The 17,923-nt window shown below is 38.3% G+C and overlaps 1 protein-coding gene across 1 annotated transcript in view; it reads left to right on the top strand.

The window, feature by feature from the left end:
* LOC150100631 (fibrillin-1-like) overlaps window positions 1-17,923 on the top strand; it is a 1,594,375-nt gene that overhangs the window by 676,626 nt on the left and 899,826 nt on the right. The gene's annotated exons all lie outside the window — the stretch shown is intronic.

The following is a 17,923-nucleotide window of genomic DNA, read 5'->3' as shown; positions in this document are numbered from 1 at the left end:
GTTTAACAGTGGAACAACAGATCCTGAATTAAGAATGCATCCCATTCTTAATTCAGGATCTGGTTGACGAGTACGTTTTCAACAGAAGTGTACACAGACACTTTTTATCTTTTGAAAACCTAAACCCGTTACTAAGAGCCCACAGAGAAACATGATCATTTGCTTGCCAAAGTTGTCTTTCAATTACCCTCATTTTACATGAGTGACAGTAAATTGTGAAGTCATCAACTTATAGAGCATTGTCTACAGTGGGAGGAAGCTATTTGGTGATTGAGTTGACTTATAGGTCATTTCCTATAGACAGAAACAGAAATGTTTGTGTTTCTGCAACAAAATCTTGATATCATCGATATTCTGGTGAAATCCACGACAGTTCCATTGTACAAATTTTCCTATTGTTTTGGTTTTATAGACTTGTCTTTTTGGGAGGTTGAAGGCTTACCTTTGTCAGATTTATATTTATCAATTGTTTTGGGGAAGTATGGACAGCCAGTGTCCATCCTGTGGTAGAGTATTCAATATCTGATGTGTTAGGGATCAGTTGCTAAGTTTAGTTTACTTTCAGTGGGTACCAAAGTATCCATTTTTTTTTTTGTGGGAGTGTCTGGTGGTTTATCTTTGAGTCATATCTTTTCCATAATTTTTTTGACAAGTGGGTTCATCGAGTGGGACCATTTTTGAAGTCTCTGGAGTAAGGCCATAGGTCATGTGATTGATGCACTCAACAGAAAAGCACCCACGATCATAAGGTGCAGGTATGGTGACATTATCAGATGGTGGAACAGACATGCAGGTTTGAGTTGCTGTTGGCACTTCCTTAATTGTTACCTTCTCAGCATAAGAGGATATCAGAACAGGTGTGATGGTGGCTAGCTTTCTTTTTGCATCATCCTGATATGTTATGTTTTGCTCTGTTTTCATTTTTTTATATTTCTTTTTCATCTTTCCACTTCTGACATGCAAGAGAGTAAGTAAGCTGGATGATCTCCCTGACAGTTGACATTTATTTAGTTTTTTTTGCACAGCAAGATTTGTTATGCTCTTTACTACCACATCAGGCACAGGTAGTAGAGCCACGACAGGTAGTTTGGACATGTCCATATTTCTGACATTTAAAGCATCTTAGCGAGTTAGGGATCTACATTCTAACAGGACAGCTGAGATACCCTGCTTTTACAGATGTTGGAGGCTTAGGTGTATCAAAAGTAAGGATGATGTTCTTGGTTGAAACCAGGTGACCATCCCTACATATCAGGATGCACCTCACCCTTCATTCCTTGATCTTTAAGCTCTGAACATGTCATCTCCTCATCAGGAACATAAAGGAAATCTCATTCTGATATCACTCCTCTACAGGAATTGAGTGTTTTTTGAGGTGTTACTGTGATTTGTATTCCACCATTGTTGTTGCTCTCAGTAGTTTTTTGGAATGTTGCTGACACAATGTTTCCACAAGGTTATCACCAGAATGCAATTTCTTAACAGTTTTGGGAGATCCTGCCAGTCCTTCTAAATCCTTTTGAATAAAGAAGGGTGACATTTTCCCAATTGGTTTTTCACCTGTTGTATGAATGATTAAAAATGTTGGTACATTTATACTAGTATCATATATCTTTTGTTTCTTATTTCTGTTTCCATATGCTGTATCTATACTATCAGTACTTGTTTGGGACTTGGTTAGGGCCCCTGAAATGTTTGAGGATGAAGGATTCATGCTCAAGGAGTTTTTAGTTTGGCACCAGAGCTCCCCACCCACCACGGAGCCACACATGGATGCCCACTGACCAGCAAGCAAAGACTGCACTCAAGAGTGGAACACCAGGGCTACCCCAGATGCTATACTGGCACTACAGCAAGCCTAGAATCCTGACCTCAGACCATGGGGTGAGAGACTTACTGCAACACAACTTATAGCAAGACTTATTGACCCTTGCAGGCAATCCCACTAGCCGATTGATCCAGGCTGGGCCATACAGTACCACCCATCTTGCCAAAGTAGTGCAAAAGTACCAGGATCACCTTTCCAGATGTCCACAGTTTGCACCACATGGCAAACATGGCAGCAGGACATTGGATCCCAGTGATGGTGCTCTGGAAAAAAGGATAGTGAAAAAGACTCAGGAGAAGTCGATCAAAGAATACAGAAAAGGAGGGATATATAGAAACTTTTAAGAGAATTTTAAAAATAATTTTATAAAACTCTTTTATTAAAAGAGTTTTATAAAATTGAACAAGCAGAATTTTTCAATATATGACAAATATTCAGAGAACTAGGGGTCATCCATGAAAGTTGTGTAAGAGTGCGGTTAGTAGGGGTGTGCGAACTAGATTGTTTGCATGGAGAGTGGTAAGTGGGTGGAATGGATTGCCAGAATTGGTTGTGAGTTCCCCGATGGTGAATGGATTCAATGAGAGGTATGATACGATTTGTGTATATGATGGTTGATTTGGGTTTCCCGTGATGAATCTCCAGACTCCATGTAGATGTCTTAAAATAATAATAATTCCCTACACCTGTTTTGTTCCATAAGATTGCAACTACTCACCTACTTTTCACTTCAGACTGTATGATCACTCAGCACAGCTGATGGCAGTGATGTCTTCTGTTATCCCTGAATTATTTGTGGAGAGTGACATAGTTCTCATCCCTCCCACACACATACAAAAGAAGAAGGGAACCATCACACATCACTGGTTATAACATCATCATGAAAATTTTAAACACCGGAATTAAACATCATTTAAAATAATTGGTTCAAAGCACACAAATTTATAGGTTTCACAGAACAACGATTGAATTCAAAACTTATTTGTTATCAGAGATATCTATTTAGTTAACCAGTGAAAGTTATCCGACAAACTATTATCAATAGATCTAAATAAAGCTTTTCACAGTGTGCAGCACGAATACTTACAACATATTTTAAAATCCTGCAATATAGGCTCAGGACATAATGGAAATATATATAAAAAGGCTACAACAAATATGTTAGTCAATAGCTTCCTGTCTGATCCCATTCCAGTACACAGAAGGCTCAGACAGGGAAGTCACCTACTTTTAACCCCTATTGTAGAACAATTAATTCAAAAAGTTTAACAATGCTCTGCTATTAGGAGTATCTATCCTACTTGTGACACATTCAATAAAGACAATTATTAATGCAGATTATATCATGCATACTTTGAGAGATGCCAACTTTGTTGCTTTTCCAGATTAGCAGAAGAATTCAGCAGTAATAGTGGATTGTGTAAATCTGGAAAAAAATAAACTTTGAACCTTCAGAACCTTTGCTATAACTAACTAACTTACCATATGGACACACCAGAAGGGTAAGGTCTGGGTAGCAGACTTTCCTATAATGCTTAGTATTATACATGTCCAAAAGGATGTGGGTTTATGCATTGTTGGAAATTCACATTATGGTATACCAAGGCAATTAATGTGAAGTCATCTGACTTTATATACAAGCAGGGCAGTGCTAGGGTCTTTGCCACCCTTATGCAATTTCTATCTAAGCGTCCCTGCAACGATCCGGGCGTGTGTGTGTGTGTGTGCGTGTGCGTGCACCCCGGCGGTGCCCCCCCTTCGTAGTGGTGCCCGCATGCACTGCATGCTCTGAACGCCCACTTCCGCCGACCCTGTATACAAGTAGCATAGTCATGAAGATACTTCACATGCAAGCTTTGTTTACTTACACTTGAATAAAGGATTAAACAAGATTATAATTTCTAGGCAAGTTTAATACAATTTAAAGTGATTTTGGTGTTATTGTTTTTTCTAAAAGTATGTCAGCTTAGCTGGTTATAATATTTTTCAGAAAATTCCATTCATTTTCATTATTAATTTCTTTTTGTTTGCCATTCCTTTATACATCGACAGATCTTTTGTATGTTATTTTAACAGGTATCCAAGTGATATTTTCCAGATCCAACTTGATGGTTTTTGTGTGTGTGTGTGTGTGTGTGTGTGTGTGTGTGTGTGGTAAAACATTGTGTTTACAACTATGAGATTATTTTCTCTACAGAAATCAAGTAATAAATACATCCCCCCCCCTCTCATTTCTTGCATATATTCAAATATACCCATTTAGATGTATGTCATCTGAATATTATCTAACTTTGTCTTTAAAATCATTCATATTTCTTGTTGAGAGGCTTATACGCTGGTTAAACACGATAACTAATATTTAAGGAATTGACAGCGTATACTAGAAATATAAATTAAATAAACTTTAATATATACTTTCCGATATTTCGGCGAACATCACGTTGCCATCTTCTTGGGAACTTATTACAAAGACACGTGCACACAAGTACTACATAACAGCAAATGAGAACTGAAGCTAACGTTTTCCTAAAGTCCTGGTGGTGCCTCCTGGTGGGCTATATTGGGCCCAATATAGCCCACCAGGAGGCACCACCAGGATTATCAGAAGAACTTGGCCTTTGGGCTGAAGTTCTTCTGATAATTGTTTCCCAAATTTGGGGCAGTCTCATGCATCCAAATTTGTTGAGGTTTGGCATGTTCCTAAGGGCTGAGGCTGATTCCATGAATAGTCTTTCATACTTGAACTTGCTGCGGTGTATGACTATGGCTTTCTTCCATCTTATTCTGTGGCGAGTATCCAGAGCGTGGTCTGCAAGCCCAGAGTGGCTGTACTCGTGAAATCGGATGTAATCCTTGTGTTCTGAGATTCTGATATTTGCTGTCCTGCCTGTTTGGCCAAAGTAAGCCAATTTACAGCTGCAAGGGACCTGGTATACACCAGGTAGGTCTAGGGGGAGTGGTTGGTCTTTAGTGGAGCGGATAAGGGATGCCAATTTTCTATGTGGTCTATAACAAGTGGTTAAGTCGTGTTTTCTTAAGATTTTGTTGATTTTTTTCTGAGGTTCCTCGGATGTAGGGAATGGTGATGGATTTAGAGTAATCTTTTTTGTGAAGGGGAGGGGGTGGTGGGTTGTGGATCACTGGGTTAAGTATTCTCTGGATTTTTTGGGGGGGTAGCCATTGGCTGAGAAAGTGTCATGGATGTGATTTAGTTCAGTGGTTAGGGCTTGATCATTTGAACAGATTATTTTTGCCCTGTTGAATAGTGTCTTAATAACTCCATATTGTTGTGAGGGGGGGTGATGGGATTGTTGGTGAATGTATCTGCCTGTATGGGTGGGTTTTCTATAAACTGAGAAAACCAAGGTTCCATCAGGTTGGCGGATGACTAGTGTGTCTAGGAAGGGGAGGTTATTGTTTTCCTCTTTTTCCAGGGTGAACTTGATTCTAGGGTGTTGGTTGTTTAAGTGTGCTATTCCACTTACCTCCCCATTAATTACAATCCCACCAAATTAGAAAACTCCATAGGCTCCTTAAGAAGGTTACTTCTTGGCCTGTGGAGGTTACCAACAAACTAAAACCCTATAACTCTAGACCCCCCCCCCCCGCATATATGGGCTCCCTAAAATACATAAAGAAAATGTGCCATTACGTCCCATAGTGGATGCCATTGATTCCCCCACTTACAAATTAGCCAAGCATTTAGCCAAAGCGCTCTCACACTATACTGGCAACACACCATCACACATAAAAAACTCAGCCCACTTCAAAGCCAGTATAGAAAACCTTACACTGCAACACAATGACATAATGGTCAGTTTTGATGTCTCCTCCCTATTCACGAATGTTCCCCTCAAAGAAACCCTAGAGCTAATCCAAGCTAAATTTCCTCCCGATATCTCAGCCCTATTTCAGTTTACAATAAACTCAGGCTATTTCGTATGGCAGGAAAAATTCTACAAACAGATAGAGGGGACAGCCATGGGTTCACCACTTTCCCCACCCTTGGCCAACTTCTTTATGGAGACCTTTGAAGAGAAAGCCTTAAACTCAGCCCCACAAAAACCTACCATATGGCTTCGCTACGTTGATGATATGTTTGCTATTTGGCCACATGGCCCAGATTCACTCCTCTCCTTCCTAACACACTTAAACAACCAACACCCTAGAATCAAGTTCATCCTGGAAAAAGAGGAAAACAATAACCTCCCCTTCCTAGACACACTAGTCACCCGCCAACCTGATGGAACCTTGGTTTTCTCAGTTTATAGAAAACCCACCCATACAGGCAGATACATTCACCAACAATCCCATCACCCCCTCACAACAATATGGAGTTATTAAGATACTATTCAACAGGGCAAAAATAATCTGTTCAAATGATCAAGCCCTAACCACTGAACTAAATCACATCCATGACACTTTCTCAGCCAATGGCTACTCCCCCCAAAAAAATCCAGAGAATACTTAACCCAGTGATCCACAACCCACCACCCCCCCCCCTTCACAAAAAAGATTACTCTAAATCCATCACCATTCCCTACATCTGAGGCACCTCAGAAAAAATCAACAAAATCTTAAGAAAACATGACTTAACCACTTGTTATAGACCACATAGAAAATTGGCATCCCTTATCCGCTCCACTAAAGACCAACCACTCCCCCTAGACCTACCTGGTGTATACCAGGTCCCTTGCAGCTGTAAATTGGCTTACTTTGGCCAAACAGGCAGGACAGCAAATATCAGAATCTCAGAACACAAAGATGACATCCGATTTCACCAGTACAGCCACTCTGGGCTTGCAGACCACGCTCTGGATACTCGCCACAGAATAAGATGGAAGAACGCCACAGTCATACACCGCAGCAAGTTCAAGTATGAAAGACTATTCATGGAATCAGCCTCAGCCCTTAGGAACATGCCAAACCTCAACAAATTTGGATGCATGAGACTGCCCCAAATTTGGGAAACAATTATCAGAAGAGCTTCAGCCCAAAGGCCAAGAACCACCAATATAGCCCGCCAGGGGGCACCACCAGGACTTTAGGAAAACGTTAGCTTCAGTTCTCATTTGCTGTTATGTAGTACTTGTGTGCACGTGTCTTTGTAATAAGTTCCCAAGAAGATGGCAACGTGACGTTCGGCGAAATATCGGAAAGTATATATTAAAGTTTATTTAATTTATATTTCTAGTATACGCTGTCAATTCCTTAAATATTAGTTACCAAAATCATTCATAATAGCAGATCTGTTTTGTATGTTCTGTTAATTTTGTAGTTGTTGCTAGAAATCTCTGTGATCTTCTTCTTGATCTGATAAATCAGAAACATGTATGTGTGTGTTTAATAAAAGATTTCCTTTCTTTTGCTTGTAGTCTGATGTAGTTTAAGTAGCTATCATGGTTGATAGAACTCAAATCCTCTATCGACCATGATAGCTACTAATTCTCTGTGTGCCAAATCATTTCTGCCTGAGTAACAAAATGAATTTTATTATTATTATTATTATCCCAAGATCCCATATAGTCAAAGACTCATCTAGGAGGTACTTTTATCATACACACAGCTCATCATACTATGCCATAGACACACTCAAATTCTCTTCAGACACTACACTCTCAGGCAGGGCATTCCAATCATATGCAAGTCGGCATGCCCCTGCTCACATCTTCTTTATACAGTTTATTATTATTATTACAGGTATTTCCAAGGAGTCAGTAGACTCATTGCAGGAGACCCAAACTAGCAAAACAATATCTATCATATCTTTTCTTGAATTCATTTACAGACGAAGAACTCACAACTGAGTCAGGCAATGGATTCCACTCATTCACCACCCTCCAGGCGAAAAGCCTCGTTCTCACACCCTTGTTAATCACACTTTTCTCTAATTTCCAGGGATGACCTCCTGTTCTTCCATCACTATCACACAGCTGAAACATTTCCCCCTGCATCAATCTTATAAAAACCTTTTAGTAATTTAAATGTTTCTATCATATTCCCTCTTCTCCATCTATCAACCAACCTCTGCAATCCACAAGCTCTCAATCTATCAATGTAGGGAGCATTTTTTACATCACTCACCAACTTAGTCACTTTTCTCTGAACCCTCTCCACAACCTCCTCATCTCCAAGGAATCCAGGTGACCAGACCTGACCACAGTAATCCAAATGAGGAAGTATCAATGCTTTATAAAGGGGAATAATTACCTCTTTATCTCTGGATGTTAGTGTGTTCCTCAATAACCACGTAATCCTATGTGTAATCTTGAATACCTTAGCAATGTGTCCCCTGAACTTCATCTCCCTATACACCAATACCCCTAAGTCCCTAGCCTCATCAATCTCGTGGAGTACTGTTCCATCAATGTAATACACAGCCGGTAATCTTTTAATCCCAAAATGCATAACCTTACACTTTTCCATGTTGACCTGACATCCATTACCCTATGCCCATTTTGCCAGCTTATTTAAATCATCCTGCAAACTCTCAACATCAGCTTGATTTTTTATTGCGCTACCCAACTTTGCATCATTAGCAAACAACTGAATATCTCCCTTTAAGCCATTTCCTATATCATTTATATACAAATTAAATAACAATGGCCCAAGCACAAAGCCCTGAGGCACACCACTGGTCACCTGCCTCATCCTGGATTCTGCTCCTCCATACACCACCTTCTGGTATCTCTCCCTGAGCATTCTCCTATCCATATCACCAATTTAGTATCCATTCCCATCTGCTCCAGTTTGCATACCAGTGTTCCATGGGGTATCCTGTCAAAAGCTTTAGCAAAATCCAGAAGTACCACTGTGTAGCCATTTCCTTTGTCCAACTCAGATGTCATTCTATTATAAAAAGTTAATAGATTGCTAAGGCAGGATCTACCTTTAACAAAACCATGTTGACCCCTATAGAGTATCATATCCTGATCCACCCGTTCTTGAATTTTGTCTTTAACCAACTTTTCCAATACTTTTACCACCACTCCTGAGATGGTGATTGGTCTGTAATTAACTACCACCGTTTTAGAGCCACCTTTATGCAAAGGAACTACTTTGCCTTCCTTCCACTCCCTAGGGACCATACCAGAGTTCAAACTTACGTTAAATAACCAAGTAAGAGGCATTGACAATTCCTTTGCACATTCACGCAACACCCAAGCTGATATTCCGTCTAAACCTACAGTAGTATTTGCATTTAAATTTTGCAATATATTTAATACCTCTGATTTCTTAACTTCAATTCTCGCATTAGTTATTGCTACAGGTACAGAGATATCCTCACTTGGGTGATAGACTTTTGAAAACTGATCACTCAGTAACTCGACTATTACATCTTGTTACGTCGCCGCCTCGTCACTTTTTACTTTTATTCTTATGTTATATTATTCTATATGTATTATTTATCTCTCATGCATATCAGTTATTTCATTGCCTACAAATTTATATTTTGTTTAGAATGACTGCGCCAGCCAGCAACTAAATTCTGATACTCAAATAAATAATGCTGAACAACAAAGGGATCACGTGATGTGCAGTCGTGGCTCCCCCCTTTTCTTTCTTACGTAAATTGCTTCCCCCCTTCGCTCATACAGGTCCGAAAGTTTTATAAGTGGTAATTCAATCTCAGAGACAACAGACTCATGAACTTTGATATAAAGAAATACATTTATTATAAACACTTGCATAGATACACTGATATACTTTAAGTAATAATTTCAGTGCTAGAGAGTCTGAACTCCCCCCCCCCCCTTTAGGTTAAGATATCCAAAATTTCAATTCTTATGTTTAAATGAAACAATCCTATATCTCTGTTATATTATTATGTTCAGACTCGATTATTTCATACAGGGTTACACAATGCTCATTTTCTAAGCACAATTATATACAAAGTATGTCAGGCGCATTCCGTCTTGGATTTTAACATGGAAAGATATTCTAATTCGTGCTCAAGCTCTATCCCCCCACAACTTAATTAAAATTCAGGCTAAATCTAACAATATATCATAAAAGCTTCTTCCTGACAAACAGTTCAAAGGTTAGGTTCCTTTCTCAGCACAAGCTTAGAGTGGCACCAGCTTATTTGACACAGACAGGTCAGTCCAAGCAGTCTTTTAGGCACTATGGATAAGTTAATGTGTGGAGCTCCTTAAATCCTTGGCTGCTATTCCTTTTACGATTACAATTCTATAATGAGTATGAAAAATTGTACATTACCATCTTGTTCTTTTCATGGGGTTTCCGTGACTTCCCTCCATGCTTTCACTTCTGATATGCAAGACTTCAATATTTTCTCACCACATGTTTCTATGGCATCAGCGACTTACTTCCACTATCTTCGAAGGTTGCCCTTTGTTGACTTCACATTGGCTTAGTTTACCAACGGCTCTTTACTGGAATTCTGACTTCATTCCTTTGGTGGCTTTATTCGACTTGGTACAACAGCAACTGGGAGATTGTTGCTGGGCGGCGCCGACAAGCTTCCGTAGCTATCCAGGATTGGACGGGAACACAGGAACAGAAAACGAGAGAGCGTTTGAGTCTCACGCCGCGCCTTATATTACAAATGCGAGCGTCCTCTCTCGGTGACTATGTCATACTCTTAGCCACGGCCGATTGGTCACCGCAACTCCGCACTGTTTTGACATGGTTCTAATACATAGATCTCTTAAGCACATTTAATAATAACAATTTCAGTCCTGAGACAGAATTTCCCTTTGCTTATCTTACACAGACATTACTAGTTCTAAATACAGATTTCTTAAGTTTATTTAATATTAACAATCTCAGTCGGTTTGATATACTTTTGAGTGAACATATATACAACACTCTCTTAACCCTGTCTCTGGAGGAATAAGCATGTCCTTATCCTTAGGTCTGATTGTCACTGTGTGTGTTGGGTCAGAAACAAGATGGCTTACGAATAGTGAGTCAGCTCTTTTTCCGACATAACAATCTGAATTTGTCACCTCAATACCATCAGCACCCACAAAAGTTATCCTTCCGAAGTCATTCTTCCTTTTATTTGCTACATAGCAGAAGAACTCTTTGGGATTACCCTTGATCTCATTGGCTAAGTCTTCTCATAATTTGATTTAGCCTTTCTTACTATGCTTGTGAACTTCGTAGCTTGAGCCTTGTACTGCTTATTGGAGTACTGATCGCCTTTCCCCTTGTACATTCTCCATAACATTTTCTTTTTTTGCAGATCAAGCTTGATGCTACTGCTCATTCATCTAACGCCAACCTTGGTTGTCTTCCTGACCATGGGGGCAAAATCTGATATTGCTTTCCTCAGATACCCACTGATTTTATCCCATGCACTGTTAACATCTTTCCCATGCAATATGTTCTGCCATGGGATGGCTGCAAGCTCACTCCAAAGCTTGTTATAATTGCCTAACCTGTAGTTCCGTATATACGTCTTCTTAACAGAAAAATCCACAGATTTTGTAGATTTTTCTGTTAACTTGGGATTTTTCTGTTAATTTTCTGTATTGACTTGGGAGGTTTTGCAACCTCCCAAGTCAATACCGCATGATCGCTCTCACCAGTTGGAGGTAACAAGGACACCTTACTTATGCATACATCCTCTGAACCAATGACCAGGTCCAAAACTCTCACACCACATGTCCCTTCAGTTATGTGCTGTTTCAAGTAATTATCTCGCCGAAGATGCATGAACTCCATTTCCTTTTTTGCCATGTGATATTTCCTCCTTCCAATTGTTATCACCATAATTAAAATCCCCCATACCTGGGGGGTCATCCCTGGAAACCAGAGGTTTCCAGGGATGACCTCTGGTTCTCCCAAGAATTCCCACCATTTTCTGTAGAACCTCTCCAATAATGATCCTATAACAACCACTTACACTTGTAGGTCTCTATATCTCCCCCTCCTCCTCCTCCTCCTTCTTCTATGAACTCGACTCTGTAAATTGCATCATCTCCTCATATTTGACATTCCAGATGTCCGAAACTACCATAGTCAGTCACCTCTGGACCTTTTCCAACATCTCTTCATCCTAATAAAGATAAAAAGCCAAAAGGCTAGTTTTCTGGCACCTTAATATAGAAAATAAGGGGATAAAACATCCTTTGTTTTTTTATAGCCAGTAAGTAAAACTAAAGATCGATAACTACGATCTATATAAGTTTCATGCCGAAAAACTATCGGCGAAGGCAATTCGAAGTAAAGGTGGAGCAAGCTCCCTCACTATTCTTGATATTTTCTCATAATGTAAAACACAGCTCCTAGGAGATGTATTGCTGTTTTACATTATGAGGAGAGGTCACTACCTAGACCGGTTTCAACCTTTTTTGAGGTCTCATCAGTGAGTAGGTAGAGCTGGAAGATATCAAAGCTTAGTGAAAAGAACTTACATACCTTCACTATACGAATGCCATAAAGGTGTAATTATATTTTAATAAAGATAAAAAGCCAAAAGGCTAGTTTTCTGGCACCTTAATATAGAAAATAAGGGGATAAAACATCCTTTGTTTTTTTTTTGTTGAAAAAAACAAAGGATGTTTTATCCCCTTATTTTCTCTTCATCCTTTTGAAAACCAGGTGACTAAATTCGCACAATAGTCCATGTGTGGACTAATCAAAGCCTTGTACAACAGAACAAGAATTTCCCTACTTCTACATGTCAGTGTCCTCTGCATCATTCCCAGAAGCCTTTGTGTTGTCTTCACAATTTTGGCAATGTTTCCCCTAAATTTCAGATCCTTATTCACTATCTTATTTCTTCCACCTCCAACAATATATCCCCACCAAGCATAAATTCTACATCCTAGCTTTGTTTCACAAATTTTAAAACCTTACATTTTGCAACATTCAACTCTCATCCCCATTCCTGTACCCATTCACTCAATTTATTGAAGTCTTCTTGTAAGGCTACAACATCTTCTATACTCTTAATAGTTCATCCTAACTTGCATCTTCTGCAAACAACTGAATATCTTCACCAATATCATTAGCATACAGGTTAAAGAGCAATGGCCCTAAAACAGACCCCTGATGGGTACCACTTGTACTTTCCTCTTCCTGGATATTGCTCCCCCCCATACACAACTTGCTGATACCTATCAGATAGCCAGTCTCCGATCCAGTGCACTAATCTAATATCCAACCCATCCACTCTAGTTTGACTATCAACTTATCATACGGTAAACTATCAAAAGCCTTTGCAACATTTAAATATACTACTGTGTATCCCTCTCCTTTGTCCAAGGAGGCCATTGCCTTATTGTGTAACGAGTAAGCAGATTACTAAAACTGACTTCCCTTTAGCAAATCCATGCTGTCTATCAAAGATAATACCATTATTGTCAACCAACTTCTGGATCCTAGTTCTCGCCATCTTGTCCAACAACTTAACCACAACACCTGACACATAGATAGGTCTATAATGTGATGCTCGAGTTTTATCACCTCCCTTATGAAGCAGCACAATCTTTCCCTTCTTCCACTCCTTTGGAACTTGACCCAGTGCAAGACTCATATTAAAAAAAATATGTCAAGGCAGATTATTATTATTATTATTATTATTAATGACGAAGCAACTGCTTTCCAAATTCCAGGCTTCCAACAACATAGATCATGGCACCAAACAAAAAGAGGGGGTGGAATATTAATATTTATCAAACAAAAATTAATAGCAAAAGAAACAGCCTATCAGTTTGAGCATGCTGAAACCCTTTGCCTCGAAATCACTAATACCACCAATAGACAGCATCCCATAATACCAAATGCTATTACAGGCCACCAAACCTAAACATGATAAAATTCTTGCACGAACTCAGTTGCTGGCTTTCACCCAAGAAATATGCTAAACCAAATACCTAATGATAATTGGCGACATAAACATAAATATTGCAAACGAAAACCAGAACAACACTGTAGAATACCTAGATACATTATCCATGTATAATCTAATACCAACAATAACATTATGTAATAGAGAAGAAATATTCGGAAATACTATCACTGCCTCCTGTCTAGATCATATAAACGTCCGTGCACCACCAAACAGTTACACTGCATCAGTCATAAAGTGCAAAGTAGCAGACCATTTCTTCACCACTCTAAACCTGCAAACCAAGACAATATCCATGCAATGTCCCACAGAAGAAAAGCGACAGAAAACAATAATAGATGAAGAAATGGTCAACCACGAAATAAAAAAACAGACTGGGAACACCTGTCATCAGATTCAGCAGATATCTTATACAACAACATTAAACTCACACTGGAGAAAATATATAAGAAAGCTACAAAGAAAGTCAGAATTCATTCAAAAACAACACAAAATCCTTGGATAACACAAAACTTAATCCTAGAAATACACAGAAAGGACGCTTTATGGAAAGAATTAAAGCGATATCCAAATAACACAGCTTTAAAAACTGAATATAAGATAACAAGGAATCGCCTTACAACACAAATCAGAAATGCAAAAAGAAGCTACTACAGAGACAAATTAACCTCTGCACAAAACAACATGAAACAAACCTGGCATCTGATCAATGAGATGCTAGATTTTATTCCCAACACCACCGCCTCCGAAACCATAAAACACAGCTTCATGAAAGACACAAAACCTATCCAACAACTAGCAAAGGACTTTAACCAATCCTTTGCAGACTCCATCCAAGAACTATACAGAAATATTCCCCCAATCACAAAACAAGACCCTCCACTTGCTCCACTTTCACAATTAAAACAGACATTATGGTTCCCAACTATAAAAGAAGCAGAACTTCTCTCTGCAATACATCAAACCAAACAAAGGCAGAGGAATTGATGGTATCAGACCTAAAGATATAAAACAACATGCAACTAGTTTAAATCCTATCCTACTAAAATTAATAAATAAAATATTTAAAACAGGACAGATACCAAGTATGCTAAAGACCGCCATAATCACACCCATATACAAACATGGAAAAAGAAATTTAATCAGCAATTACAGACCCATAGCAACATTACCAATTATCAATCAAATTATGGAGCGGATCATACTGAAGAAACTCACAGCATACATTGAGATCTTTCATATTATCCCCAAAACACAATATGGTTTTCATAAAAATAAGGGAACAACATCTCTCTTGGAAGACTTTACACATGTAATTAATACCGCCTTAGACAAAAACAAAATTGCCACGGTAGTCTTTATTGATCTAACTAAAGCATTCGATACACTTACACATCAAACCTTGTTAGAAAAGCTGAGGCATGTTGGAATAGACGGGCCTCTTCACAGGTGGTTTACAAACTACCTTCAAAATAGAAAGCATATCACATGTATCGGGTCAAACTGAAGCAGAGAGCTACCAGTAACCTGTGGAGTATCAAGGGAGCTGTACTCTCTCCAACTCTATTCAACATTCACACGCACGATATTAATCAGCTACCACTCAAAGGTAAGATATTCCAATATGCAGATGATACAGCAATAATATCCATCCATAATAACACAAGCACAGCCCAAACAAATATGCAACATGACATAAATCTGATCATAGACTGGCTCACGAAAAACTCCATACACCTAACTCAGAAAAGACAGAATTAATGATATTCAGAAATCCACTGACTCGACCAGTTGATAACAAATATATAACCATCCAATATCCACTTTCCAACATAAAAAACACACAAAACAGTAAAACCACTACAATCACTAAGGTTGAAACAATACGATACCTTGGAATTTACTTCGATGCAGATATGAACTGGAATAGCCACATAAACCATCTACACAACAAACTCCGAACAATAACTGGCAAACTCTGCAGGTTAAAAGACATAGTTCCCACATACCTAAAAATACTAATATACAAAGCACTATGCCAAAATATACTAAGATACGCTATAACAATGTATACTTTCTGTGCACCCTACAAATTAAATAGATTAATGTCGCAACAGTACAAAATGATAAAACTGACCTTTTGGGAACAAAGAGAAAATAACGACCTTATATACATTGCAATGTCAGAACACAAAATACTGACAGCACAACATTTATGTCACTATGCAGCTTTGCTAAAGCATTATTTCGATGCCAACTACAGGACAGTCAGAAATACATACTGTATAACAAGATCTCAGACTACTAATTATATCACATATAAATACAATAATCACTACGGAAAGGCCAGACGAAGCTTCTACATCCCAGACATGATAAACAAATTACCTTTTGAATACAGAAACCTTACTAACTACAATAGCCTGAAAAAGAGCTCTAAGGACATACTATGAACAAGAAACATGCACCCAAAATACCATACAAACTTAATGAAACACAATATATTTGTTCAGGCTTCCAGTTCAGCGATGCATCAATACATTCCAAGTTACTGTGTGTGTGTGTGTGTGTGTGTGCTCGCGTGCGTGCGTGCGCGCGAATTTCTCAATCATAGATTTTGTAGCTTCCCAACACAGCAAAAAATAAATAAATAATAACCAACTGGTGTCATCCTAAGATAAGCTTACATATAAGCTTCGAGGATGAAAGCAGAGAAATTAGTTCTTATCCAAGATGTATCATAAGTAATCAAGTGCGTATAATGTATGTATATCACATGTAAACCAAAGTATGTAATGTATGTATTATATGTAAATAAATGCATGTAATGTGAGTATCATATGTAAACAAATGTATGTAATGTGAGTATCATATGTAAACAAATGTAAGTAATGTATCATATGTAAACAAATGTAAGTAATGTACAATATGTAATCAAATGTATGTAATAACTGTAACAAAAGTATGCAATATAGAGTGATTATATCCATTGATATTGTATATAAATAAAATTGCAAAGAAACATCTGTAATAATCATCATTATGAATATTATAATAATATATGTTGTAAACAGTTATTGTTATTATTATTATTTTAAAAAAAAAACTTTATGTACGAGAAAGTATTTGTTATGCATAATTGTCTTCATATAATGTATGTAATTTATCTAAGAAATAATTTAAAAAAAAAAAAAAATTATTACCCCAAGACCTCATGGAGTCAAAGATTCATCTGGGAGGTCCTTTAATCACACACACACATCTCATCATACCATGTCTTAAACACACTCAAACTCCTTGCAGACACCACACTCTCAGGTAAGGCATTCCAATCATTCACAACTCTGCACAAAAAAAAACCTGCCTCTCACTCCCCTACTCACACCCTCTTTATACAGTTTCCAGGGATGACCCCTGATCTCCCACTATTCTCTGTAGAACTTCTTCACCATTGATCCTATAACAACCCCTCATCAACTTGTACCACCAGACTCTGCAAATTACATCTTCTCAATCTTTCCTCATACTCGATATTTCAGAGGTCAGAAACTACCTTAGTCAGTCGCCTTTGGACCCTTTCCAACATCTCTTCATCCTTCTGAAAACCCGGTGACTAAATCTGGACACATTAGTCCATGTGTGGCCTAATCAAAGCGTTATATAACAGAACAAGAATCTTCCTACTTCTACACGTCAGTGTCCTCTGCATCATTCCCAGAAGCCTTTGTGTTGTCTTCACAATTTTGGCAATGTGTCCCCTAAATTTTAGATCCTTATCCACTATCACCCCCAGATCTCTTATTTTCTCTACCTCCAACAATATATTCTCACCAAGCATAAATTCTGCATCCCATCTCTGTTTTCCAAATTTTAAAACCTTACATTTTGCAACATTGAACTCACATCTCCATTTCTGTGCCCAATCACTCAATTTATTCAAGTCTTCTTGTATGGCCACAACATCTTCGCTACTCTTTATGGTTCGTCCCAACTTTGCATCATCTTCAAACAACTGAATATCTCCATCCAAATCTTCGCCAATATCATTAATATACAAATTAAACAGTAATGGCCCTAAAACAGATCTCAACTCCCTGGCTCATTCCTTCAGAATACGTGGTGATATATTATCAAGTCGCACAGCCTTATTAACATCAAGTTTGGTCAACTCCCCATACGCCTCTTGCTCACTTACAATCAGTCTCTCCTCCCTATCATCATTATTATTCATTGTTATCTAAGGAAATTTAATAGTTACTAAATTAGGATAT

This window comes from Typopeltis vanoorti, chromosome 12 (genome assembly GCF_054136105.1).
Source record: "Typopeltis vanoorti isolate ZY-2024b chromosome 12, IOZ_Tvanoo_1.0, whole genome shotgun sequence".
Classification (NCBI taxonomy): domain Eukaryota; kingdom Metazoa; phylum Arthropoda; class Arachnida; order Uropygi; family Thelyphonidae; genus Typopeltis; species Typopeltis vanoorti.
This window is presented reverse-complemented; position numbering and strand designations above follow the sequence as displayed.